The following is a 26633-nucleotide window of genomic DNA, read 5'->3' as shown; positions in this document are numbered from 1 at the left end:
TCTTTGGTGAAGCTGTTATAGTTATTGAATTAAGAATATATTTCCATTGGAAATCAAATGATATGTAAAACCAGGTGGCATCGCTGTCGCCTGTTTTACACTATCCCACAAAGTCAAGATCTACTCCCAGAAAACAAATCTCAACACATCCTTTCTGTTTAAGTGAACTTACAATGTTGTTCTCACTTATATCCCATCGGGAAATTCAGGAAATAATCCAACAATCTATCACCAGTGATATTGTATTTAATAAATACAATATGTGTGTGCACTAGCCACAGGGTGTACTGCAGCAACTCACCTAGGCTTCTTCAACAGCACCTCCCAAAACTGCAGGCTCCACCACTCAGAAGGACAAGGGCAGCAGGTGAATGGGAACACCACCACCATCATGTACCCCTGAAGTCACACACCATTCCAACTTGAACATATATCACTGTTCCTTCTTTGTTGCTGGGTTAAAATCCTGCAACCCCCTCCGCCCCCACCCGCCCTCCATCCAACAGCAATCTGGATGGACCTTCACCACATGGACTTAAGTAGAAAGCCCACCACCAACCTTCTCAGGGGCAACTAAGGATGGGCACTAAATGCTGGCCTTGCTGATGATACCCATGTCCTGAGAATATTTTTTTAAGCAGTAATTATACGGAGATAAGAGTTTGTAATTTAACGAAAGGAATGAGTGCACCACAAGGTTTTGTTCCCTTGAATCAATTACGGGCAAAATTCTACAATAGTTAAAATATTTCATTTTAAGCCTGAACACTTTTTAGAAAATGTTAAACCAATTCCTGTACATTGGATGTGCATAATATGTTATTAACTATCTATTTTGCATCGACCTTCACAGGATTGTACAAACCAGAGAGGAGGAAAAAGACATGAATACAGAAAAGGGAGGCATTATTTTAAAGGGGCGCTAATGGGTTTCATAGCCTCTGAACAAATTTAAAAATGAAAGTCAGACCAAGGTGAAAGTGGTGGACAAAATGCAAAGGTGATGTCAGTCAGGCCGTGAAAGGTAATAGAAACCAAAAGGTGAGTTAACCAGCTCAACATTGGAATGGAATGCTGCAAAATGTGATGGTTTCACTAATTATATTCCTTCTAATGCCTTTATTTCTCAATAATGTTTTCATCTCTTGCCAACTTGAGAACAAAATCAGTTTAAATCCTAACAGGTCAAGTTGCGGGCTGTGCCTTGAACGGCGCAGCCCCACGAGCCAAACCTGATTTAGGCGCTCAAAACCGCGTCGAAGACTTACCTCAGTATTCTCCTCTCCCTCAGGTGGATCCAGGCCCTCGGTGCAACACAAGCTGTGAGGGGCGGAGCCAGGTCCTGGCGCTGAAAACAGTTCTGGGACTTCTGCACATGCGCGCTACAGCCCCTAGTCCTGGCCGAATGGGCTCTCTGGGATGGCGAAGATAGGACTGGACCTCCCTCCTCGAGCTCCTGCCTCCGGCTCCGGCTCCTCCCCCGGCCCCCCCCTCCTTCAGCTCCCGCTCCCTCTGGCTCTCTCCCCGCCCCGCAGCTCGGCTCTCTCCCGCACCCTCCCGACTCCAAGCTTTTGCTCCCAGTCCGGCTCTCTCCCGCAGACCCCCCAACCCCGTTCAGCTCCCGCTCCGTTGCCTGCCACTGCACCCCCAACCCCCAGCTCCCGCTCTGGCTCCCCCCGCCCCCTTCAGGTCTGGTCTGGTCCGCTACCCCTCCCCTCTCCACGTCTTTGGCGGGGCCCGCCCGCCTGGCATCTTGCTGGGGGTGTGCCCCGCCTGAAGTCTTCGGCCCGGCTCCTTCTCGTCGGACGGGCCCGTTCAGCTTCGCCTCCCCCCATCTCCTCCCTCGCCTCTCCCCTCCTCCCTCCCTCCTCACTCCCCTGTCCCCCCTCCCCTTTACCCTCTCCCCTCCTCCCCTCTACCCTCTCCCCTCCTCCCCTCTACCCTTTCCCCTCCTCCCTCTCCCCCTCCCACCTCCCTCTCCCCCTCTCCCACCTCCCTCTCCCCCCTCTCTCTCTCCATCTCCCCCCTCTCTCCCTCCCTCTTCCCCCTCTCTCCCTCCTCCTCCCCCCTCTCCCTCCCCTCTCCTCCCCCCTCCCCCTCCCTCCCTCTCCCCCCCTCCGTCCCTCTCCTCCCCTCTCCTCCGTCCCTCTCCCCCCCTCTCCTCCATCCCTCTCCCCCCCTCCCTCCCCTCTCCTCCCTCCCTCCCCCCTCCCTCTTCCACCGCTCCGTCCCTCTTCTCCCTCTCCCTCCCCTCTCCTCCCTCCCCCCACTCCCTCTATCCCCACTCCCTCCCCTCCCTCACCCTCTCTCCCTCCCTCACCCTCTCTCCCTCCCTCTCCTCCCTCCCCCCACCCCTCGCTGTCAGAAACACAGAGACACTGGCAGACACAGAGAGAGACACTGACAGGCACAGAGAGAGACACTGACAGACAGACAGAGAGACAGAGACACTGATAGACAGACAGAGAGAGAGAGACACTGACAGTCAGACAGAGAGAGAGAGAGACACTGACAGACAGACAGAGAGAGAGGCACACTGAGGGAGGGGAGGGCGTCCCAGCACGCTGTTGGAGGGCTCCCGGTGCTGCAGTCAGTGAGTAGAAACCTAATTTTTTATTTATTGATTTTTTAATTAATTTTTTTATTTTTTAATTGTTTTTGATTGATTTATTGGTTGATTTATTGATTTATTTATCATTTATTATTGATGATGGCTCTTTATTTGTAAAAGTGAAGTGTTTAAATGTTTGTAAACTTTCCATCCCCACCCCCCCATCTCTCTTCCCTACGCCTGATTTTCTAAGTGTAGGCAAGGTTTTTCTCAGCGTACAAAAATCTACACTTACTCCATTCTAAGTTAGTTTGGAGTAAGTTTTCACTGCCTAAACTTGCAAAACAGGCATAAGTGGCCGGACACGCCCCCTTTCAAAAAAAAAAAATCTGTTCCAAAATGAAACTGTTCTAACTCACCAGAACTGGAGCAAACTGAATGCCGAGAATTGCAATTTCTAAGATACTCCATTCTGAACTATTTGCCCCAAAAAAGTAGGAGCAACTCAGGCCGAAACTTGACTGCTATAAAGCCCCATTAGCTGCCTCTCTCTGTTAGATTTCACAGGGAGGATATTGCCGGGAGTCAGCGGATGCGATCAGTGGTGGGTCAGGCGCAAAAGTGCTTTTTGACAACAGGTTGGGACCCTGCTATGAACCCACTGCCACGCGCCTTTACCAAATGTTGGTTCTGTCAGAGCTGAGCAGACCCGACACGCAGCGGTGGGGAAGCCAATTGAAATCATTAGTGCTTTCTTTACAGACACTTATCAATGCTTTTTACCCCAACTTTTTTGAATTTGACAGGTCTCCCACCGGTTTCCTGCTGTGCCTAGACCTCATCAGTGACGCTGAGGCAGGAGGTCACTTGTAATTATTTCAGCTGATAGCTTCAAATGTCAAGTCAAATCTCCCAGCTGATTGGGAAATGTTCCCTTAGCCCATAGCTTCTCTAAACTACATTTCCACTAATGCTGCAAGTCTTTATTACACAAGTCTCCATCCAGTCTGACGTCATTACCTCTCCCACCAGTGACAGATCGCTTCTGCCAACTCTACTTCATCTGCCATCTATTCTATCAGCATCAGTGCATTTTATACTCTCTCACCTTGGTCCTCAAATCCCCTCTAAACATTCCACCAACCAAATGTAGATTGATCCTGTCTATCAGGATTTTTCCAATAATTTTCACACCACTGAGTTTAGGCTGACAGGCCTGTAATTACTCGGCCTGTCCCTTTCTCCCTTCTTAAACAAGGATACTACATTAGCAGTCCTCCAGCATCTTGCCCAAATTCAAAGAGGACTGGAAAATGATGGTCAAGGCCTCTGTTATTTCCTCTTTTATTTTGCTCAACAGCCTGGGATGCATTTCATCTGGGCCTAAGGAGTTTTCAGCTTTCAAAGTTGCTAAACCTCTTAATACCTCCTCTCTCACTATGTTTATTTCATCCAGAATTTCACACTCCTCCTTGATAGCAGTATCTGCATTGCCCCTTTCATTTGTGAAAACAGACGCAAAGTATTCATTAAGAACCATACCAACATCTTATGCCTCCACACAAAGATTACCCTCATGGTCTCTAACAGGTCCTACCCTTTCTTTAGTTATCCTCTTGCTCTTAATATATCTATAGAACATCTTTGGATTTTCCTTAATGTTTGTAAATAAGAGTTGACTTGGCTGTATTGCTTCTAAGTAGCATACTCCATATCACTAACGTTATTTTCTAATTTACAGACCAATGTATGCTATGGTTTTTTACTGCAGATAGGGCGAATAATTCGAGGCCGTCACAAAAGTTGACAGTTTCACCGTGGCCTCGGGTTGATGGCCACTGAAAAAGGACGAAGCGATACCAGATAAAAATTCACGCTGGGGCAAAAGATTTTCAGCCTAGCGCTAACTTACCATATAATGCCCTCCTGGTGGCTTTAGTGCAGGTATCGGAGTCGAAGTTGGCGTCCAGAAGCGGCGTTCCAGCTTCCAACAGCCTCTGAAAGTGAGACAACAGAGTTCGTTAGGCGCATTGTGGGAAATTAAAAGGGCAATGCATAAAAAGAGCAATACCTTCTGAACAAATACAAATAAAAATGGTGAACAAATGCAGTTTTCAGCCCTTACCACCTTTAAAAAAAAAACATTAAAAAGACGTTCCAAATGGGAGTCTTGAGCTCTTAAAGCTGAATTCCCTTCTGAACCTCAAAAATGCGAAAAGTGCTTCAGCGCCAACACAAATGGCGCAGCAAGACAGAGAAGGGGCACCCAGCACCTTGCATGCAGCACTCCAGCTTTGTGTAGGTGGTCAACATCGCAAGAAAGATCCTCTAACCACCATAATGCATGTTGCGGGACTACATCACCGAGGCTGTCACTGCCAGCAGTGTCATCCCCACTACCTTGCTCCAGTGCCTAAAGAAGCTTCATGACCTCAGACCACTGGTCAAGGTCAGTGAATGCATCTTCAAAAGCCATCTCCAACCAACAGCACCAAGGCTGCTCAATGCACAACTCCTCCCACCAAGCATTCACCTAGCAACAATCTGCAATAATCTCTGCAAGGCACACCTTCTATTCTCCCAATCCTAGCCTCACCTCATCTCCTTGGAGGAGACGGTGCAGGACATTCTTAGCAGGGGCATGGCTAAGCTGTTGGCCAGCAGTGGAACCGAAAGGATACAAGATACTGGTATCCTCATGTGTTATCCTCCTTCTCTCATGCACCTCTTGCTTTCCTGCTCTCCCATCACCACAATGACACCCTTGTGCCTTTCTCATTTCACACACCCAAGAAATGCCGCTGGCCCAGCCAGTGGTTGACCAAGGAGAGGGAACGGAGAGTGAAGAAGAAGAAACACAGTCACTCGATTTCACACTCCCGGCCACCAGCTCCTCGAGGTTGACCAGCAAGGCCATCTGCAGTGTTCCCCACTGAAAGTCAGCAGCCTTCCACCAGCCGTGCTGCAACCACTGGTATAGCACTGCATGACATCAGTAGGATAGGCAAAGGCACACACAAGACAGTCACTGAGTGAATGCATAAGGGTGATGAGTTGATTTTTTAATGCCATATTGGATGGATAGATGTATAACATTAGATTGGAAAGTTTGCTTTGTGGTGGCTTTTATTTCAGCATTGTGGCCAAGAGGACACTGTGATGATCAGTAACAGAGGGAAGGGAAGGGGTGGGACAAATGTTGAAAGGGGAATTGGGGTTGTTGTCATTGCTACTGCAGGTGGATGATTCCATCCCAGATATCCCAGCCAGAAAGGGGCTGTCTGGGTTGCATCCTTCCTTCTGCTTCCTCCTCTTCATCACCTTCCTCTTCTTTCTATGAACAGATGCTGCATATCTGAAATGGCAGCATATGCTGGAAATACTCAATAGGTCAGGCAGCATCATGACCTGAGATGTGAACTCTGTTTCTCTCACCATGGATGTTGCCTGACATACTGAGTATGTGTAGCATTTTCTGTCTTCTCAGAGGCCTTCCTTTACCATGTGAGGCCTTACAAGTGTCTAACAGCACTCCTTACACACTTAAAAAACCTTTACCATATATTGCAGCAAGCCACTACTTCACTAAAATCCAAAAAATCCAGTCCAAATGCTTAAATGCAAACTTACCTGAAAGATTTGTGTGTCCCTTTAAGAGGAAGTGATGGCGCCTCTGTCAGTCTGCTGCACGCTAGGTTTACATGGCGTGCTTAAGAACTAGCACTGAACTCAACGGAAAGCTCCAGGTTTGCCGTGGTGACGTTAAGTAGGCATTGCACGCTGACTGACGCCATCTCTCCATCATTTCAATCTGCAGAGTGATAAATGTTATTGGCGGTGCTGTCGGGCCAGAGAAAATGGTGGACGCCATGGAACCCGCCATCAGCTGGTGAAAGATTGGCAGTTGCCCTCTTATCACAACTTTTTGCTGGTAACTGGTGGTATTAAGTCCCAGAAATTTAGCCCATAGTTTGTATACTGTAAAACAGTAGTGCTAAGGAGCTTTGTGCTGCTTGTGGGAGATCTGGGGGATGGAATTGATCTTCACTGGTAGCCCAAAATATGCAAAAGCAAATCTGCAGTCGGTTTTACACACTGTCCAATTTATGTCGGACAGGGTGTAAACCCGAATGCTAATTCGCCAATGCCCTTTTTGCTCTACGACCCAAGGTGAATTTTATCCGCCAGGAGTTTTGAATGCAGTATTGAAGATTTGAGGTCAACAGCAGTGCTTCAGCAAATTCTAAACACCAATGCAATTATAGCTCCCATGTTTTGCAAAACATAACTTCTTGTGACAAGAAGTTACCGAAATGTTCTGTAGTTTGTTTGCAGACAGGTATATTTATAACAGTCACACTTGTAAAAACTGCATTTGAATAGTTACTGTGTATGCTCAGACAGGCATGGAAACAGAGATCAAGAGAGGCAAAAACAAAAATTGTGAATGCTTTTAAACCAAAATAGAAATAGAAAGACATAGAAATGCATAACAGGCTGATCAGCATCTGAGAGAAAGATAGACAAATGTTTTGGATATTAGTCTGGATATCAGAACTCATGATATAGAGTCTTAGCAGAAGCACACATTTTTCTTTCTATTTCAGAAGCCGCTTGAGTAGAATTTCTAATGGGCCAGAATTTGCGGTCGGAGGTGTAGTTCCGGTGTGCGCCACCAATTGGATAAAAAAAATCTGCACCTACCTGCTGGCTCCTGGGCTTCGGAGCCTCCAGGCATACACCTGCATAGAGGCCCAAGGATCCCAGGAATGCAGCGGTTTGGAAACGTCCCTGGGATCACGTGGGCCAGGTCCTCCAAACAGAAAGGAGGATTCCTCATCATGCTTATGGAGATTCCATTTACAATCAGAATCTCCATTAGCATATGAGGAATCTCCAAATAATTAAATAATTTACACAACTGGAATAAAAATAAATGTTCCCATTTTCAAATTTAGTTAAAAGTCCCTTTAATGAAGCATTTACAATGAAAGTATAAATTTTTGAAAAATAATTTTAAACATTTTAATGCAGGCCAAAATTTACATAACCTAAAGTTAAATGTTTGCATAGGATTTTTTATTTTTTTTATTTTTAATTTAGCATTTACATTAACCTTTATGCTAGTGAAAGCAGGCCCTATGCCTGCTTTTACCAGGTGTAAGGTTCATGTGGGCATTTACTGGGCAGTCGCTCTGCGGCTGCGAAAGTGATATTTGGGTCAGTGCGGTAGATCTGTTAGGGCGATCGCAAGTTCCGGGTTTTCGCGCATGCACAGTGCATGCGGATACCCGGAACGTACGGGGTCTTTTCTAAGGCTAATGACGCTAGGACAAAATTAGCAGTCACTTGGACAAATGTCCATTAATTAAGGAAAGCCAGCACGGATTTGTTAAAGGCAAATCGTGCTTATCTGACTTGATTGAGTTTTTTGATGAGGTAACAGAGATAGTAGTTCAAAAAGGAGTTAGATGAAGTCCTTACTACTAGGGGGATCAAGGGGTATGGCGAGAAAGCAGGAATGGGGTACTGACGTTGCATGTCCAGAACTTAAAGAAGGGTAACTTTGAAGGTATGAGGCATGAATTGGCTAGGATAGATTGGCGAATGATACTTAAGGGGTTGACAGTGGATGGGCAATGGCAAACATTTAGAGACTGCATGGATGAACTACAACAATTGTAAATTCCTGTCTGGCGTAAAAATAAAAAAGGGAAGGTGGCTCAACCGTGGCTATCAAGGGAAATCAGGGATAGTATTAAAGCCAAGGAAGTGGCATACAAATTGGTCAGAAATAGCAGCGAACCTGGGGACTGGGAGAAATTTAGAAATCAGCAGAGGAGGACAAAGGGTTTGATTAGGGCAGGGAAAATAGAGTACGAGAGGAAGCTTGCAGGGAACATTAAGATGGACTGCAAAAGCTTCTATCGATATGTAAAGAGAAAAAGGTTAGTAAAGACAAACGTAGGTCCCCTGCAGTCAGAATCAGAGGAAGTCATAACGGGGAACAAAGAAATGGCAGACCAATTGAACAAGTACTTTGGTTCACCAAGGAGGACACAAACAACCTTCCGGATATAAAAGGGGTCAGAGGGTCTAGTAAGAAGGAGGAACTGAGGGAAATCCTTATTAGTCGGGAAATTGTGTTGGGGAAATTGATGGGATTGAAGGCCGATAAATCCTCAGGGCCTGATGGACTGCATCCCAGAGTACTTAAGGAGGTGGCCTTGGAAATAGCGGATGCATTGACAGTCATTTTCCAACATTCCATAGACTCTGGATCAGTTCCTATGGAGTGGAGGGTAGCCAATGTAACCCCACTTTTTAAAAAATGAGGGAGAGAGAAATCAGCGAATTATAGACCGGTCAGCCTGACATCAGTAGTGGGTAAAATGATGGAATCAATTATTAAGGATGTCATAGCACCACATTTGGAAAGAGGTGACACGATAGGTTCAAGTCAGCATGGATTTGTGAAAGGGAAATCATGCTTGACAAATCTTCTGGAATTTTTTGAGAATGTTTCCATTAGAGTGGACAAGGGAGAACCAGTTGACATGGTATATTTGGACTTTCAGAAGGCTTTCGACAAGGTCCCACACAAGAGATTAATGTGCAAAGTAAAAGCGCATGGGATTGGGTAGTGTGCTGATGTGGATTGAGAACTGGTTGGCAGACAGGAAGCAAAGAGTAGGAGTAAATGGGTACTTTTCAGAATGGCAGGCAGTGACTGGTGGGGTACCGCAAGGTTCTGTGCTGGGGCCCCAGCTGTTTACATTGTACATTAATGATTTAGACGAGGAGATTAAATGTAGTATATCCAAATTTGCAGATGACACTAAGTTCGGTGGCAGTGTGAGCTGCAAGGAGGATGCTATGAGGCTGCAGAGTGACTTGGATAGGTGAGGTGAGTGGGCAAATGCATGGCAGATGAAGTATAATGTGGATAAATGTGAGGTTATCCACTTTGGTGGTAAAAACAGAGAGACAGACTATTATCTGAATGGTGATAGATTAGGAAAAGGGGAGGTGCAATGAGACCTGGGTGTCATGGTACATCAGTCATTGAAGGTTGGCATGCAGGTACAGCAGGCGGTTAAGAAAGCAAATGGCATGTTGGCCTTCATAGCGAGGTGACTTGAGTACAGGGGCATGGAGGTGTTACTACAGTTGTACAGGGCCTTGGTGAGGCCACACCTGGAGTATTGTGTACAGTTTTGGTCTCCTAACTTGCGGAAGGATATTCTTGCTGTTGATGGAGTGCAGCGAAGGTTCACCAGACTGATTCCCGGGATGGCGGGACTGACATATCAAGAAAGACTGGATCAACTGGGCTTGTATTCATTGGAGTTCAGAAGAATGAGAGGGGATCTCATAGAAACATTTAAAATTCTGATGGCTTTAGACAGGTTAGATGCAGGAAGAATGTTCCCAATGTTGGGGAAGTCCAGAACCAGGGGTCACAGTCTCAGGATAAGGGGTAAGCCATTTAGGACCGAGATGAGGAGAAACTTCTTCACCCAGAGAGTGGTGAACCTGTGTAATTCTCTACCACAGAAAGTTGTTGAGGCCAATTCACTAAATATATTCAAAAAGGAGTTAGATGTAGTCCTTACTACTAGGGGGATCAAGGGGTATGGCGAGAAAGCAGGAATGGGGTACTGAAGTTGCATGTTCAGCCATGAACTCATTGAATGGCGGTGCAGACTCGAAGGGCCGAATCTATTCCTGCACCTATTTTCTATATATCTATGTATCTATGTAGATGAGGACATTGCGGTTGACATGGTGTACATGGACGTCCAAAAGGCGTTTGATAAAGTACTACATTATAGGCTTTCCAGCAAAGTTGAAGCCCACAAAATAAAAGGGACAGTAGCAGCATGGATGCAAATTTGGCTAAGTGACAGGAAGCAGAGAATAGTGGTGAACGGTTGCTTTTCGGACTGGAGGAAGGTCTACAGTGGTGTTCCCCAGGGGTCAGTAGTAGGACTGGTACTTTTCTTGATATATATTAATGATTTGGACTTGGGATTACAGGGCATAATTTCAAAATCTGCAGATGATATATAACTTGGAAGTATTGTGAACAGTGAGGAGCATAGTGATAGATTTTAAGAAGACATAAGAGGGCAGATGAAATTTAACGCAGAAAAGTGCGAAGTGATACATTTTGCTCGGAAGAACAAAGAGTGGCAATATCATCTAAAAGGTCGAATTCTAAAGGGAGTGCATGAACAGAGAAATCTGGGATATATTGTTAAAGGTGGCAGGACAGGTTTAGAAAGTGGTTAAAAAATCATGTGGGATCTTGGGCTTTAAAACAGGGTCATGGGGGTGAAATTCATCATCACCCCGTTTAGGAGTGGTAACAGTTGGTATGAGCTAAAATTTCGCCCTTCTCAAAAAATGTAGGTTACCTCCTCTGGAGCGCTAACGGTGCGGATGCCTCAGCATTACTGCACACTGGGCCGTGCAGCGCTGCTGCGTCCAAGGAGCCCTCCCCTCCCTTAAAGGGAAGGGCCCGCGCTGCAGACTCAGAAAGGAGAAAGGGGACCTCCGTGGACCACCAGGGAGTGGGAATGCCATGCAATTAGTCCAGCACTCAAGCAGAGTGCGCGGCCAGGACCAGGTGAAGCAAAAGGCCACTTCGCCTTTAATTATTGCACCGGTAGTGGTCGGACGTCCGATCCGTGCCTCCTACAGCTGCCGATATTTTTGTCCAGTGCTGCCGCAGGAGGCGAAATTCAATTTCGAGGTGCTAACAGGGCGGTGTGCGCGATGATGATGTCACGCTCTCCGAACGTAGGAGATGAGGGCGCAAAGCCGTAGCGCCGCCCAATATGGCGGGAATTGTTGCCAGCGCCGCGCCCAGTTGGTAACTTATTTGAGACCTGTTACCGTCCCCAGGGGGCGCTAACATGAGGTGCAAATGCTTTGAATTTCTAGCCCTGTGGAGTACAAAAGCAAAGAAGTTATGATGGACCATTATAAACCACTGAATCGACCTCAACTGGAGTATTGAGTCCAATTTTATGCAACACACTTTAGGAAGGAGGCGAAGGTCTTAGAGCAGATGCAGAAAAGATTTACAAGAATGGTTCCAAGGATGAAAGACTTCATTTACATGGATAGACTGGAAAAGCTGGGGTTGTTCGACTTAGAGCAGAGAAGGTTGAGAGGAGATTTGATAGAGGTGTTCAAATTCATGAGGAGTCTATTCAGAGCAGATAGAGAGAAACTGTTCCCATTCGTGGAAGGTTCAAGAATTAGATTTAAGTTGACTGGCAGGAGAACCAAAGGCTACATGAGGAAAATCTTTATGCAGCGAGTGGCTACGATCTCGAATGCACCGCCTGAAATGGTTGTCGAGGCAGATTCAATTCTGGCTTTCAAAAGGGAATTGGATAAGTACCTGAAGGAAAAAAATTGCAGGCTATGGGGAAAGGGTGGGGGAGTGGGATTAGTTGACGTGCTCTTGCAGAGAGCCGGCACAGGCTAGATAGGCCGATTGGCATTCTTCTGTGCTGTAACCATTCTGTGATTCTATTCTATGATTCTATGTGCATACGCCATCATGGGGAATGGAAAATCCAGGCCATTATTTTCTGTTTAAGATCAAGAGCTTCTAAGGCAAATCAGGAAGGGTTGCAGTGAGAATTCATGAACATATTCTTAATATAATGTTGTCTGCAATGTAATTGTTATGTTATATTTAAGGGGAACATAAATATTGCACAATTGAATGTTTGGATGATTTGCTGCAAATAATCGCTTTGGACTGGTATATGAAGAAATAAATGTGTTGGAATGAGAAATTCGTTCAAAAAAATGCACAATCTTTTCGCCACAAAGGAAACCCTGATAACGATTTGATCTCCTATGATTTTTTTTTTGAGAAATGTGGCCAAGCGGCAAAATCCTAATTGAGTCTTAAGGGAACAAAACCCCAGAGGCTGTCAGTGCTTTTTAAGGTAGAAAATTAGTCTTCCACTTGTTAGGATATTTGGCAAAGATCCATATCTGTAGGTTTTACATATATCACCACAATGACAGTTTTAACTGTGCTGAAAATGCAAATCTGAAGCTGGGGCATTTTAAACATTGCATCACACTGTCATTGCTTGTCAGATGGTAATTTGAAAATTGATCTATTAATATATATATATATGTTTAATCTTACCAATAAAATACTAAATATTACATTGATATACCAAATAATAAATATCTTTGCAAGCTCATGGGAGTAAATGAAAATAAGTGAAGCACTGGAAAATGTTGTTGCAAAATTCTTAAATGTTTCATACAATTATATATGCGGCAGAGGCAGGATTATGGGCTAAAATCAGGGTATTTTTTTCAAACATTGGTGTGTGAGCAGAGCTCTCTCAGAATTTTAATTTGTGAGTCAGATTAGAAGTTATTGGTAATATTGTGTTGATGAATTAAATGTGAAGGAGGTGCTTAGCTGCATTGTTTATACAGTTAGTTCCATTGCCGAATGAAAAGTTGTAACTGGGAAACAGTTATGATTCAGAGTAGTTGTTCAGTGGCAGAAGGTGGGCAGTAGTGTTCCACAAGGATCAAGTGCTGGGACCACTGTTGTTCACAATTTATATTAACAGTTTAGACTTTGGAATGAAAAACACAATTTCTAAATTTGCAGATGACAACAAATTGCCGGTTGGGGGGGATGGGTTGGTGGGTGATTGTCAATACTGAGGAGGACTGCAACACATTACAAAAAGACATTAATAAACTTGCAGAATGGGCATATAATTGGCAAATGAACTTCAACATAGATAAATCTGAGGTATTACATTTTGGTAAGAAAAATAGGGAGGTCGCATATTACATCGAAAATAAGAATTTAAATGGGGTAAAGGAGCAAAGGGATCTCGGAGTACAGATACACAAATTACTACAAGTAACTGTCATGTATTCAACTATCATTGCAACCCATGTATAAGCTGACCTAAGTTATACACCTTGAGAACATTGACCACAAGGGGGTGAACTTGTGCGAGACACTCGTAACATGGACTTTCAGGTATAAAAGGGAAAGCTCCACCCACCTTCATCACTTGAGGTCTTGGTAATTAAAGGTAACTGGTCACAGAGTGACCTTATCTCAAGTATGCATTTATACTGCATAGTAAGGACATATCATTGGCGACGAAAAACTGGGATTTAAACCACGTGAGCATGGCCACTAGCAGCACAGAAGAGAGGTACTGTGTTGGTGATGATTGGGACGACTTTATTGAGACACTACAGCAAAGTTTTGTCACTAAGGAATGGTTGGGACAGGATTCGGCCGACAAACGCAGAGCTCATCTCCTGACGGTTTGTGGATCTAGAACGTACTCCCTGATGAAGGACCTTCTAGCGCCAGAGAAGCCGGCGGACAAAACGTTCGAAGAGCTCAGTAAGTTGATCAGGGAACACCTAAAACCGGCGAGCAGCATGCACATGGCGAGACACTGGTTTTACACGCACCGGCGGCGAGAAGGACAAAGTGTTCCAGACTTCGTGGCAGATCTCCGGTGATTGGCAAGCCTATGTAAGTTCCCAGATGCATGCAGAGCGGAGATGCTGCGAGACTTTTTTATTGAGGGCATCGGGCACGCTGGGGTTTTCAGGAAACTGATTGAGACCAACGACTTGACCTTAGAAGCGGCGGCTCTGATAGCCCAGACATTTAACTTAGGGGAGGAAGAGACCAGAATGATGTATGACAGAAATCTTGGCTCAAATGCAGCAAATGACCAGGGAGTCAACATTGTTAACGTGGCACACAGTTCTCTAGGCAGACAAGGGCAATCAGACATGCCCCAGCATGTAGTCGAACCCAAAGGGGGAATTCAACAGAGACAATGGTTAGCTGAATAGCGATTCATGTCATCGCAATGGGCAATGCGGCCAGTAATGGGGCCATCAAAACCTGTTAATGGTGCGCTTAAGGACAGTTACAGAGACAGTCAGAGACGATCGACTGGTAATGGAACTTTTGTTTCCAACAACGGGGCCTCCAGCTCATGCTGGAGGTGTGGAGGCAAATACCCAGCCAGAGCTTGCAGGTATCAACAATATACCTGCAGAAACTGCAACGTCAGCGGTCACTTGGCACGTATGTGCAGGAAGCCTGCAGCCAGGTTGATGTATGAGGAGGACGGGCCTGATGTAAGCCCTACGAACTCAAATGAATATTGGGGGAAATCGCTGGAAGCTGAAGTTCAGCGAGTTCATGTGGAGCACATATACAGTTCATATACCAGGATGCCACCAATAATAATGAAAGTGCTCCTCAATGGCATTCCAGTATTAATGGAGCTAGACACGGGGGCCAGCCAGTCCCTGATGAGTATCAAACAGTTCAAAAGGTTGTGTGTGTCCAAGGCCAGGAGGCCAAAATTATTGCCGATTGATGCACAGCTACGGACATATACAAAGGAGTTCATTCCATTGCGAGGCAGCGCCACGGTAGTCAAGACCCACAAAGATTCGGAGGACAGGTTGCCACTCTGGATTGTCCTGGAAGACGGTCCCGCACTACTGGAGAGGAGTTGGCTTGCTGTCATGAACTGGAAATGGGGCGATGTCAATGCAATTTCTTCTGTGGAGCGAGTATCATGCTCACAGGTCCTGGGCAAATTTGACTCATTATTTCAACCCGGCATCGACACTTTCATGGGAGTCAAGGTAGTGATTCACATAAACCCGGACACCAGGCCAGTACACCACAAGGCCAGAGCGGTGCCGTACGTGATGCGGGAAAAGAAAGAATGCGAATTGGACCGCCTGCTGAGGGAAGGCATCACCTCGCCAGTTGAATTCAGTGACTGGGCAAGCCCGATCGTGCCGGTGCTCAAGGCGGATGGGTCGGTCAGGATATGTGGCGATTACAAGGCCACCATCAATCGGGTGTCACTCCAAGACCAGTACCCGCTACCGAGAGCTGAGGACCTCTTTGCGACGCTATCCGGTGGCACTTTTTTCAAAATTAAACCTGACCTCAGTTTACATGACCCAGGAGCTGGCGAGTGAGTCGAAGAAGCTGACCACCATCACGAGGGGTTGTATGAGTATAACAGATGTCCGTTCGGGATTCGTTCATCCTCCGCGATCTTTCAGCGAAATATGGAAAGCCTCCTCAAGTCGATTCCAAGGACGGTGGTTTTTCAAGACGATATCCTCATCACGGGTCGCGATACTGAAGAACACCTCCACCACCTGGAGGTGGTGCTACGCAGATTGGACCGGGTAGGGCTGCGACTGAAAAAGGCGAAGTGCGTCTTCTTAGCTCCAGAGGATGAATTCCTGGGGAGGAGGGTAGCAGCAGACGGGATCAGACCTACTGCATCCAAAATGGAAGTGATCCAGAGAGCACCCAGACCCCGTAACACGATGGAGCTGCGTTCGTTCCTGGGGCTCCTGAACTATTTTGGTAACTTTCTTCCAAAATTGAGCACGCAAAGGTCGTGATTGGGTCTGGGGGGACATCCAGGAAAGGGCTTTTGATAGAGCACGCAATTTGTTATGCTCGAACAAACTGTTAACGTTATATGACCCTTGTAAGAAACTTGTTTTAACATGCGATGCGTCGTCCTATGGGGTCGGGTGTGTGTTGCTGCATGTGAATGCTAATGGTCAGTTACAGACGGTAGCTTATGCCTCCAGAAGTCTGTTCCAGGCAGAAAGGGGCTGCAGGATGGTAGAAAAGGAAGTGATAGCATGTGTATATGCAGTAAAAAAAATGCGCCAGTACCTGTTTGGCAGGAAATTTGTGCTGGAGACAGATCACAAACCCCTAACGTCCCTTTTGGCTGACAACAAGGCCATAAATGCGAATGCATCAGCCCGCATACAGAGGTGGGCACTCACGTTAGCCGCCTATGACTACACAATTCGGCACAGACCAGGCACTGAAAACTGTGCCGATGCACTCAGCAGGCTCTCACTAGCCACCACCGAGGGGGCAACTGAGCATGATGCTGAGATGGTCATGGCTGTTGAAGCTTTCGAAAGCGAAGGCTCACCTGTGTCAGCCCATCAGATTAACGTCTGGACAAATAAAGACCCGCAACTGTCTTTAGTTAAGAAATGTGTCCTGCGTGGGGACTGGGCAGCCACGTACGGGGCATGCCCTGAGGAATTTAAACCGTTTCATAGGCGCAAGGATGAACTCTCGATTCAGGCCGATTGCCTACTGTGGGGAAACCGAGTAGTCATGCCCCAGATGGGCAGAGAGGTGTTTATCAGAGAACTTTACAATGAGTATCCGGGCATTGTCATGATGAAGGCAATTGCCAGGTCACACGTTTGGTGGCCAGGGATAGATGCAGACCTGGAACTTTGTGTTCGCAGGTGCAACACGTGTGCTCAGCTGTGCAACGCACCAAGCGAAGGCCCCCTTAGCCCCTGGTCCTGGCCCGCCAAGCCATGGTCACGCATCCATGTGGACTATGCAGGTCGTTTCATGGGAAAAATGTTTTTGGTTGTTGTAGACGGCTACTCCAAATGGATCGAGTATGACATTCTCAATTCAAGCACATCCTCTGCCACGGTAGAAAGTCTACGGGCAATGTTCGCCGCTCATGATCTACCGGATGTCTTGGTCAGTGACAATGGCCCATGCTTCACAAGCACTGAATTCCAGGAGTTCATGGCAGGTAATGGAATCAACCATGTCAGAACGGCACCATTCAAGCCGGCCTCAAACGGCCAGGCGGAACGAGCAGTGCAGATAATCAAACAGGGGATGCTCAGAATCCAAGGGGGTTCCCTACAAAGCTGCTAATCACGCCTCCTGTTGGCCTATAGATCCCGACCACACTCGCTCACAGGGGTTCCACCCGCAGAGCTGCGAATAAAAAGGACGCTCAAAACCAGGTTATCCCTTATACACCCCACTTTGAAAGAAATTGTTGAGAGCAGGCATCAGTCACAATGTGACTACCATGACAGAAATGCAAGGGCGTGATGTATTGATGTCAATTACCCTGTTTTTGTCCTTAATTACGCTGCAGGGCCCAAATGGCTTGCAGGCACTGTGATTGCCAAAGAGGGGATTAGCGTTTTGGTAGCCAAACTTACCAATAGACAAATCTGCCGCAAATACATGGATCAAACTAAAAGGAGGTTCAGCAACCCCATAGAAGAAGCAGAGGAAGAACATGACATAGAGTTTACTCCACCACAGGTGACCGAACACCGGAACCAAGTGAAGGAGAGCCCAGTCACTTTGGGCAGTTCGGACAGGCCTGAGGCACCGCAAACAGCAGACACTCAGGCCAATGCCCAACAACTGGAGCCCCAACTCAGACGCTCTACAAGGGAGCGTAAACCATCAGAGAGACTTAACCTGTGATCCCAATAAGACTTTGGGGGGGGAGGTGATGTCATGTATTCAACTATCATTGTAACCCATGCTTAAGCTGACCTAAGTTGTACACCTTGAGAACATTGACCACAAGGGGCTGAACTTGTGGGAGACACTCCTAACCTGGACTTTCAGGTATAAAAGGGGAAGCTCCACGCACCTTCATCACTTGAGGTCTTGGTAATAAAGGTAACTAGTCACAGAGTGACCTTCTCTCAAGTATGGGCCTCGTGTGCATTTATACTGTATAGTAAGAACATATTAGTAACGATGCAGGTTAATAAGGCCATTAAAAAAGCAAACCAAGCACTAGAGCTTATTTCTAGAGGGTTAGAATTGAAAAATAGAGCAGTGATGATAAACTTGTATCAAATCTTGGTTAGACCTCACTTGGAGTACTGTGTACATTTCTGGTCACCATATTGTAAAATATAGAGGCACTGGAGAGGGTGCAGAGAAGTTTTACAAGGATGATACCAGAAATGCAAGCGTATACCTATCAGGAAAGGATGAAAAGGCTGAGTCTCTTTTCTCTTGAAAAGAGAAGGCTGAGGGGTGACCTAATAGACGTCTTTAAAATTATTTTGTCTGTAATGTATTTATGAATGGCTCCACGAGGCAATGTGTTGAACTCAAACTGTAGTGACCTTGGTCCTTTACTTGTAACTCCAAAGTGAGGCACAAGCATGGTGGGCAGCCTTTTATACTGGGCCCTGCGCAGCTATGCAGGTGATCCTCAGGTCTCCCACCGCTGTGCCCTCTGGTGGACAGCCTCTGCCATGAGGCATGAAACCCCGGCCTCCACCAGTTGCACCCTCTAGTGGTGCCAGCATAGTATATACACAGTGTAAATCTTATTAATATTGCATCAGGTAACAAGTCTCTATCTTATGCAACTATACAGTGACTACACAAAGAGTATATCTATAGTCTACATATATAACATCATTCTCCCCCAAGTCCTTTGTGCCGATTACCTTTGCACTATGTGCTCTGGCTTAGCTCTCCCCAGACTTCAGTGCCAATAGCCCTTGCACCTTGGCTGTGCTTTGGCTTGGCTCTCTTCCTGTTAACCCCCAAGTACTTTTGCCACAACGTTGGGTAGTGGTTACCAGTTTGGACGGTTTGATAAGCAGTGGAGGTTCCAGTGGGTTATGAGTGTGATCCATGTGTGTGTCCATGGCACCATACTTCCATTTCCGCCCCCCCCCCCACCCAAACCCCACAGCAAGATCATGCAACAGGCCTGTTACATTAACATACAGGATCAGATACAGTGCAAGTACAAAGAAAGGAAGTTACAGTTTGTATTGTGACACCTTGGTTCAGTGACTTACATTCATTACGTTTTGTGGTCGTGCGCCAGGATTGGGTAGATTGCATTCATGTTCAGTCATGGTAAGTACTGAGGTAGTAGTACAGGTATGCGAGGAAGCAGGTTCCAGAGCAATCGGACGGGGTCCTAATCGTCTGATCGTGGTGCTGCACCCCCTGCTAGTGGGGTGGGCTTGGTTCGCTCACCTAGCCAGGACTCATGGCCTTTGCTGTTGCCCAGTGGTGGGCAGAGCCACAGATGTTTGTAGTCTCCCTGTCCTCCTTTGAGGGCTGCAGAATCTTCTGCCTGCTCTCTAACGGTGTTGGGAACCTGGCTGTTCCAGGTCCCATTTGGGGAACTCGTTGGTTCTGACCTTTCGCTCCCGGACATGGCCGAGGTAGCGACTGGGTCTGGGGACTGCACCGTCTCCACCCGGGTGGTGGGCAACGGTGGCTGACTGCGCGTATTGGCGTCATTTTCATTTCCAGGTCCGTGGCGAATAGTGCCATCAGGTGCCTGCAGCGTGGGATAGACCTGGGGCAGGGTATCAGGATCAATGCCTTCACCCTCCTGAGGTCGCTGGCCTATAACTTGTGGGGACACCTGGGGCAGGTCACCAGGATCAGTGCCTTTACCCTCCCGATTTCGCTCACTTGCTACTTTTGGGGACACTCTATTCCCGACATCTCGCAACAACATTTTGTTCAAAATCTTAATCGGTTCGTTACATTGATTGCCATGCATACAATGTCTCTTTAAGTTCAGTTAGTTGCAGGTCGCCTTTAAGAGAACCCTGCTGGCTTTACCCTAATCAAATCCTTTGTTAGACACCACGTTTTGGTCCCTCAGTATTGCACCTTGTCATATGGCCATGGCCATCTTTTTTTTCAGCCTCGCTGCACCTTACTGCAGCAGGGATGCCATCTTACCTCTATTCTCGAGGTCAACTGCCTTGATCCTTCTCTCCCGCGATTCTGCCAAAAGCTGGAAGAGTGCCTGTGAATTCGATCTTCCTCCCCAGGAGTCCTGGCACTGGAGCCGGGAAAGTACTTTTAGGTCGTTCCAGTCGGATCATTGCCACGCAGTCATGATGGACAGTCTGTGCCTCAGGTGCTGCGCTGGTCTGTTCTCTGGTGCCTGGGCCAAGTGATGGTGAGGTTTTGCTCTGCCTCTGAGCACAGGGGACATTGATTGCTGCAGTGAAGAGGTCTTCCCATTTCCACTGGATCTTCCCCATCCACCTTCTTCCGAGTAGTTTTGAACCATCACCTGCAACAATCCACAGAGGTAACGTGCACCACGCCATTATGGATTACACTTATATCCGCACTACGAAGGACTGGGATCAGCTCCTTGGTGTAGGTGCACAACTTTGGTCGTTTTTCATTCCAGAGCCTCTCAAAGGCATCCTGCCTCATCACTGACTGGCTCGCTCCCGTGTCCACTCCCATGAAGACTGGAATGCCGTTTATCTCGACTTCCATATTCACTGGAGGACAATTGGTGGTGCAGGTATACACTCCATACACTTCTTCTTGGGCTGGGCTGCCTCTCTGGCCAAATCATCATACTCCCCGCTGGATTCAAAGTCATCTACCAACTCCTCTGCTAGACGGTGAGTCGTATTTCTTTTACATATATGCTGGAGGTGGCCCTTCGTGTTACAGGCTTTGCATACGTACTCAGCAAACCGACACTGGTGAGCCCTATGGTTTCCTCCGCAACGCCAGCATGGTGCTACATGATTAGCACCCCTCGGCGGACTCTGAGTTCTGGAACCCTGAGGTCTGTGCTCTCTGCCCTGGGCAGAGCCACGTTCTACGGTCTTGCCTGTGAAAGGCACCACTCTGTGTACAGTACTTGCTGGGTTTGAGTCCACAGGATGAATAATTTGCTTGGTGCTACAGTTCGAAGTCATGAACGCCTGACTGATGCTGCTGGCCTGCTGCAAGTTGACTATGGTGTCAGCAGCTAATTGATTGTGAAGGAGGCCCTCGTGGCCAATTCCCAAAATGAAGATGTCTCGCAATGCTTTGTTGAGGTGCGTGTCGAAATCACATGGTGCTGCAAGTCTCCTGAGGTCGGCAGCATATAAGAACATAAGAATTAGGAACAGGAGTAGGTCATCTAGCCCCTCGAGCCTGCACCGCCATTCAACAAGATCATGGCTGATCTGGCCGTGGACTCAGCTCCACTTACCCGCCCACTCCCCGTAACCCTTAATTCCCTTATTGGTTAAAAATCTATCTATCTGTGACTTGAATACATTCAATGAGCTAGCCTCAACTGCTTCCTTGGGCAGAGAATTTCACAAATTCACAACCCTCTGGGAGAAGAAATTCCTTCTCAACTCGGTTTTAAATTGGCTCCCCCGTATTTTGAGGATGTTCCCCCTCGTTCTAGTCTCCCCAACCAGTAGAAACAATCTCTCTGCCTCTATCTTGTATATCCCTTTCATTATTTTAAACATTTCTATAAGATCACCCCTCATCTTTCTGAACTCCAACGAGTAAAGACCCAGTTTACTCAATCTATCATCATAAGGTAACCCCCTCATCTCCGGAATCAGCCTCGTGAATCATCTCTGTACCCCCTCCAAAGCTAGTATATCCTTCCTTAAATAAGGTGACCAAAACTGCAGGCAGTACTCCAGGTGTGGCCTTACCAATACCCTATACAATTGCAGAAGGACCTCCCTGCTTTTGTACTCCATCCCTCTTGCAATGAAGGCCAACATTCCATTTGCCTTTCTGATTACCTGCTGCACCTGCAAACGAACTTTTTGGGATTCATGCACAAGGACCCCCAGGTCCCTCTGCACCGCAGCATGTTGTAATTTCTCCCCATTCAAATAATATTCCCTTTTACTGTTTTTTTTCCCCAAGGTGGATGACCTCACATTTTCCGACATTGTATTCCATCTGCCAAACCTTAGCCCATTCGCTTAACCTATCTATTTTGCAATCTCCTGGCCCTCAAGTCTGCGGTGAGTGTAGAATCTGTGCATGGCCGTGAGGATGCTCTGTTTTCATTTTAGTTGGTCGCGAATTAGTTCAATCAGCTCATCGTATGTTTTATCCTTGGCCTTCGTGGGTGCCAGCAAGTCCCTGACGAGGCGGTAAACCTCGGGCCCACAACTGGTCAGCAGTATATCCTTGCGCTTCTCCGCCAATGTGTCCGTCTCCCCTGCCAGGTCATTTGCCACGAAATATTGCTCGAGCCTTTCCTTGAAGGCATCCCAATCATCACCCTTTGCGAAGTCTTTTAGTGTGCCAAAGGTAGCCATAATCACGTGAATGTCCGCATTCTCATCACCAGTTGTTATGATCTGTAATGTACTTATGAATGACACCACAAGGCAATGTGTTGTACTCAAACTGTAGTGACTTTGGTCCTTTATTCATAACTCCAGAGTGAGGCACAAGCATGGTGGGCAGCCTTTTATATTAGGCCCTGCGCACCTATGCAGATAACCCTCTGGTGGACAGCCTCTGCCACAGGGGCAGGAAACCCCAGTCTCCACCAGTTGCACCCTCTAGAGGTGCCAACATAATATATATACAGTGTAAACCTTATTGATAGTGCATCAGGTAACAAGTCTCCATGTTTTGCAACTATACAGTGACTACACAGAGAGTATATCTATAGTCTGCATAAATTAAAAAAGTGATGAAAAATGTTGATAGAGTGTTCACAGAGTGTTTCGACTTGTGTGAAGAGCAAACTAGAGGCCATCAATATAAGATAGTCATCAAGAAATCAAATAGGGAATTCAGAAGAAACTTCTTTACCCAGGGAGTAGTGAGAATGTGGGACTCGGTAACACAGGGAGAAGTTGAAGTGAATAGTATGGATGTATTTAAGGGGAAACTAGACAAACATATGAGGAAGAAGGAAATAGAGGGCTATTCTGATAGAGTTAAATGAGGAAAGATGGAAGGAGGCTCAAGTGGAGCATAAACACCGGCATGGACTGGTTGGGCCGAATGGCTTGTTTCTGTGCTGTATATCCAATGTAATGATTGGCTAGAATTGGCACAAATGATAATTGACACTAAGGGGGGAAAATTGTCCTCTGCCCCGTTTGGGGCGTATAATTCGAATTAACTGGAGAAATACCGCCAGGATAGATGGGGCGGAGAATGGAGCGAAACACGGCACTTTTGTGAAAAAAAATGAACGGGGCGGTGTTGGGGGTGGAAATGGCATTGGAGAGGCATGATCAATGTCTGAGGACCCAATTTCACCTGACACTCAATAAGTCAGAACAAGGCACCTGGTCCCTGGCCTTCTTAAAGACAGGTCTTTCAGGTAGGCACTGCTCATTCTCATTAGTTGCACCATTGCATTTGTTGTGTGTTGTGTGCAAAAATGGCAAGTCCGAGAGGCAGCACAAGGGCAACCAGATTCAGCGATGTCCAAATTGGGATGCTGCTGCAAGCTGTGGCGGGCAGCAGGCGCCTCCTATTTCCAAAGTCTGGTAGGCCTTCTCGGCAGATCTTCCGCAATGCTTGGGTAGAGGTGGCTGTAGAGGTGTCAGACACCTCAATAGCAGACTGGACGGCAACACAATACCAAAAAAGGTTCAACAACATCACTCGAATGGTGAAAGCGAGTACATGCTATCCCTACTATTGACCTTCGGCATCTGAGCCTCTCCTTTCCCAACTCTTACTTATCTGCTTCTGTTAGTAGTCAGCAAACCACCATTTCACTGATGAGTCAACCATATTTCATGTGTGCATACTCACAGTCGATGGCTCCTTTCATTTGTCACTTAGAGTTGCAACATAGTTCCACATGCCTAACTAGACTGCTACTCACCAATCTTTCTTTCCTTTGTAGGCCAGATTGGCACATAACCGTCGGGAGCAACAGAGAACGGGAGGTGGAGAGGCAGAACTGCGGCAGCTCAGCGATGTGAAGAAAAGCGTGCTGTGGCTAATGGGGCCGCAGGTTGCCTGCTCAATGGCTGTCGGCACCGTCAATCCTACTGGGGGCAGCATTGATAAGTGAAGGCCTTCCTTTGATGTCATCTGGGCGGTATTTGACAAACACCTATCAGTAGCGTGGTCAGCAATGTGTGCACCTTGGCTGCTGCATGGTGGACCCCCCTCCCTCACCTTTACGCCACTTTTGTGCCTTTTATGTTTGAAGATGATGCCCCGGAGGTGGTGCAGCCTATGCCAGAGCCCCCAGAGCCAAGTGAGGCGAGCAAGCAAATGTGGGAGGAGGAGGATGCCGAGGAAGAGACAGATCCTAGCACCAGGTCTCTGCTTCTCACCCTCGCACACACCAGCTCAGATACTGGGAGTATGCATTCTAAGCAGCTTAGCTGAGGAGAGGGGTCTGCACTGGGTGATGCACCTGGGCCTAGCGAGCTGCAACATGGTCCAGGGCAAAAAGAACCTTGGGAGCCAGCTCCCCAGAGGGCGATATCACCCACGAATTCTGCTGCACAGGACTCAGGTGAGCACCTCGATGTGGAGGCATTCGCACAAAGGGTGCTGGCCATGCACTCGGACATGCTAGGGCAATGGCAAGGGTGCCCGAGAGCCTGTCGCAAGTGGTAAGGATCATGGAGGAGTCCACCTCCCACATTGCAGACAGCTCTGCGTGCAGCATGGAGCCCATTATTGCCAGTGTGCAGACGATGGTGGACTCCCAGTGTGACCGTGCGGATCCAGACCTCATGACACATGTACAAAAGCAATATATTGCGGCTGCTGGAATCTGAAATCAAAACTGGAAATGCTGGAAATCTCAGTTGGTCAGGCAGCATCTGTGGAGAGAGAAACAGAGTTAACGTTTCAGGTAGATGACCCTTTGTCAGAATTCTGATGAAGTGTTCCAACGAAGGGTCATCGACCTAAAAGGCTAACTCACTTTCTCTCTCCACAGATACTGCCTGACTTGACCTTTCCAGCATTTTCTGTTTTTACCTCATGACGTGTGTCATGGGCAATGTGGCAATTGCCATTGCAGCACAAGCAGAAGCGACCAAACGTCTTTGTGCTGTAATGGAGAGGACGGCTGGTGGCATGAAAACTCAGACTGCTCTCACGCAGTCTCAGCAAGATGCCATGCAGCGTCTTACTGCTGTTATCCAGTCAGTGACTGCTGGCATCGAGTCTGTGTCTGCTCTCATGCAGTCGCAGCTGGAATCCAAGCAAGCTCTGACTGCTGCTGCTGCCATTAGGTCGACCACAGTCCACCGGGGATCTCACAGTTGTGCTGCAGCAGATTGGTGGGGATGCTTAGGTTCTGCCCAGGGAGCTGGTTGTGCCGGGTCATTGGAGCAGGAACCAGCTGTGCTCTCTAAGGATCACAGCATTCCTGATTCCAGCCGTGCCACTCCATCATTGCAACTAGCCACAGCTTGCAGCCAGCCAATCCAGATTGCTGGCGGCGAGGCTCAGGCGGCCCGATCTGCAGCCGGCCCTTCCAGAGTCAGAGCTGGTCGAGGGCGACCTACAAGGCCATCTGTAACATCTGCAGGTGAAAGAGAGCAGCCATGCTGCAACCACAGGGGAGCGTTGTTCTAGAATATGTCAGTGTAAAAGGGGCTCTAAGGAAATGCACAAGGGTGAATGAAAACATTTATGATTTTGATGCACATTGTTGTTCTATATATGTTGATTGGAAACTTTATTAGGTTTTGCTGTGTCTCATTTCAGGATGGAAAGGCTAGCTCCTGCTCCTCCTTCTCCTCCTCCTGCTGCTCCTCCTCCTCAGGTGCTACAGCTATGTCATCAGCCAATGGCTGTGCCCTCATGATTGCCAGGTTGTGAAGCATGCAGCAGACAACGACAAATAAGGACCCGGTCAGGCGAGTACTGTAGCGATCAAGGCAGCGGAACCGTTGTTTCATAATTCCGATGGTCTGATAAATAAAGAAAGGAAAGATAGATTACGAAAGTAAACTGGCGCAAAACATAAAAACAGATAGTAAAAGCTTTTACCGATATACAAAACGGAAAAGAGTGACGAAAGTAAATGTTGGATTTCTTAGAAGATGAGAAGGGAGATTTAATAATGGGAAATGTGGAAATGGCTGAGACCTTAAACAATTATTTTGCTTCCGTCTTCACAGTGGAAGACACAAAAACCATGCCAAAATTTGCAGGCCACAGGAATGTGGGAAGGGAGGACCTTGAGACAATCACTATCACTAGGGGAGTAGTGCTGGACAGGCTAATGGGACTGAAGGTAGACAAGTCCCCTGGTCCTGATGAAATACATCCCAGGGTATTAAAAGAGATAGCTGAAGTTATAGCAGATGCATTCGTTATAATCTACCAAAATTCTCTGGACTCTGGGGAGGTACCAGCGGATTGGAGAGCAGCTAATGTAACGCCTCTGTTTAAAAAAGGGGACAGGCAAAA

The sequence above is a fragment of the Pristiophorus japonicus genome, chromosome 1 (genome assembly GCF_044704955.1).
Source record: "Pristiophorus japonicus isolate sPriJap1 chromosome 1, sPriJap1.hap1, whole genome shotgun sequence".
Lineage (NCBI taxonomy): Eukaryota > Metazoa > Chordata > Chondrichthyes > Pristiophoridae > Pristiophorus > Pristiophorus japonicus.
The sequence above is the reverse complement of the archived record's forward strand: the minus strand, read 5'-3'. Positions refer to the sequence as shown.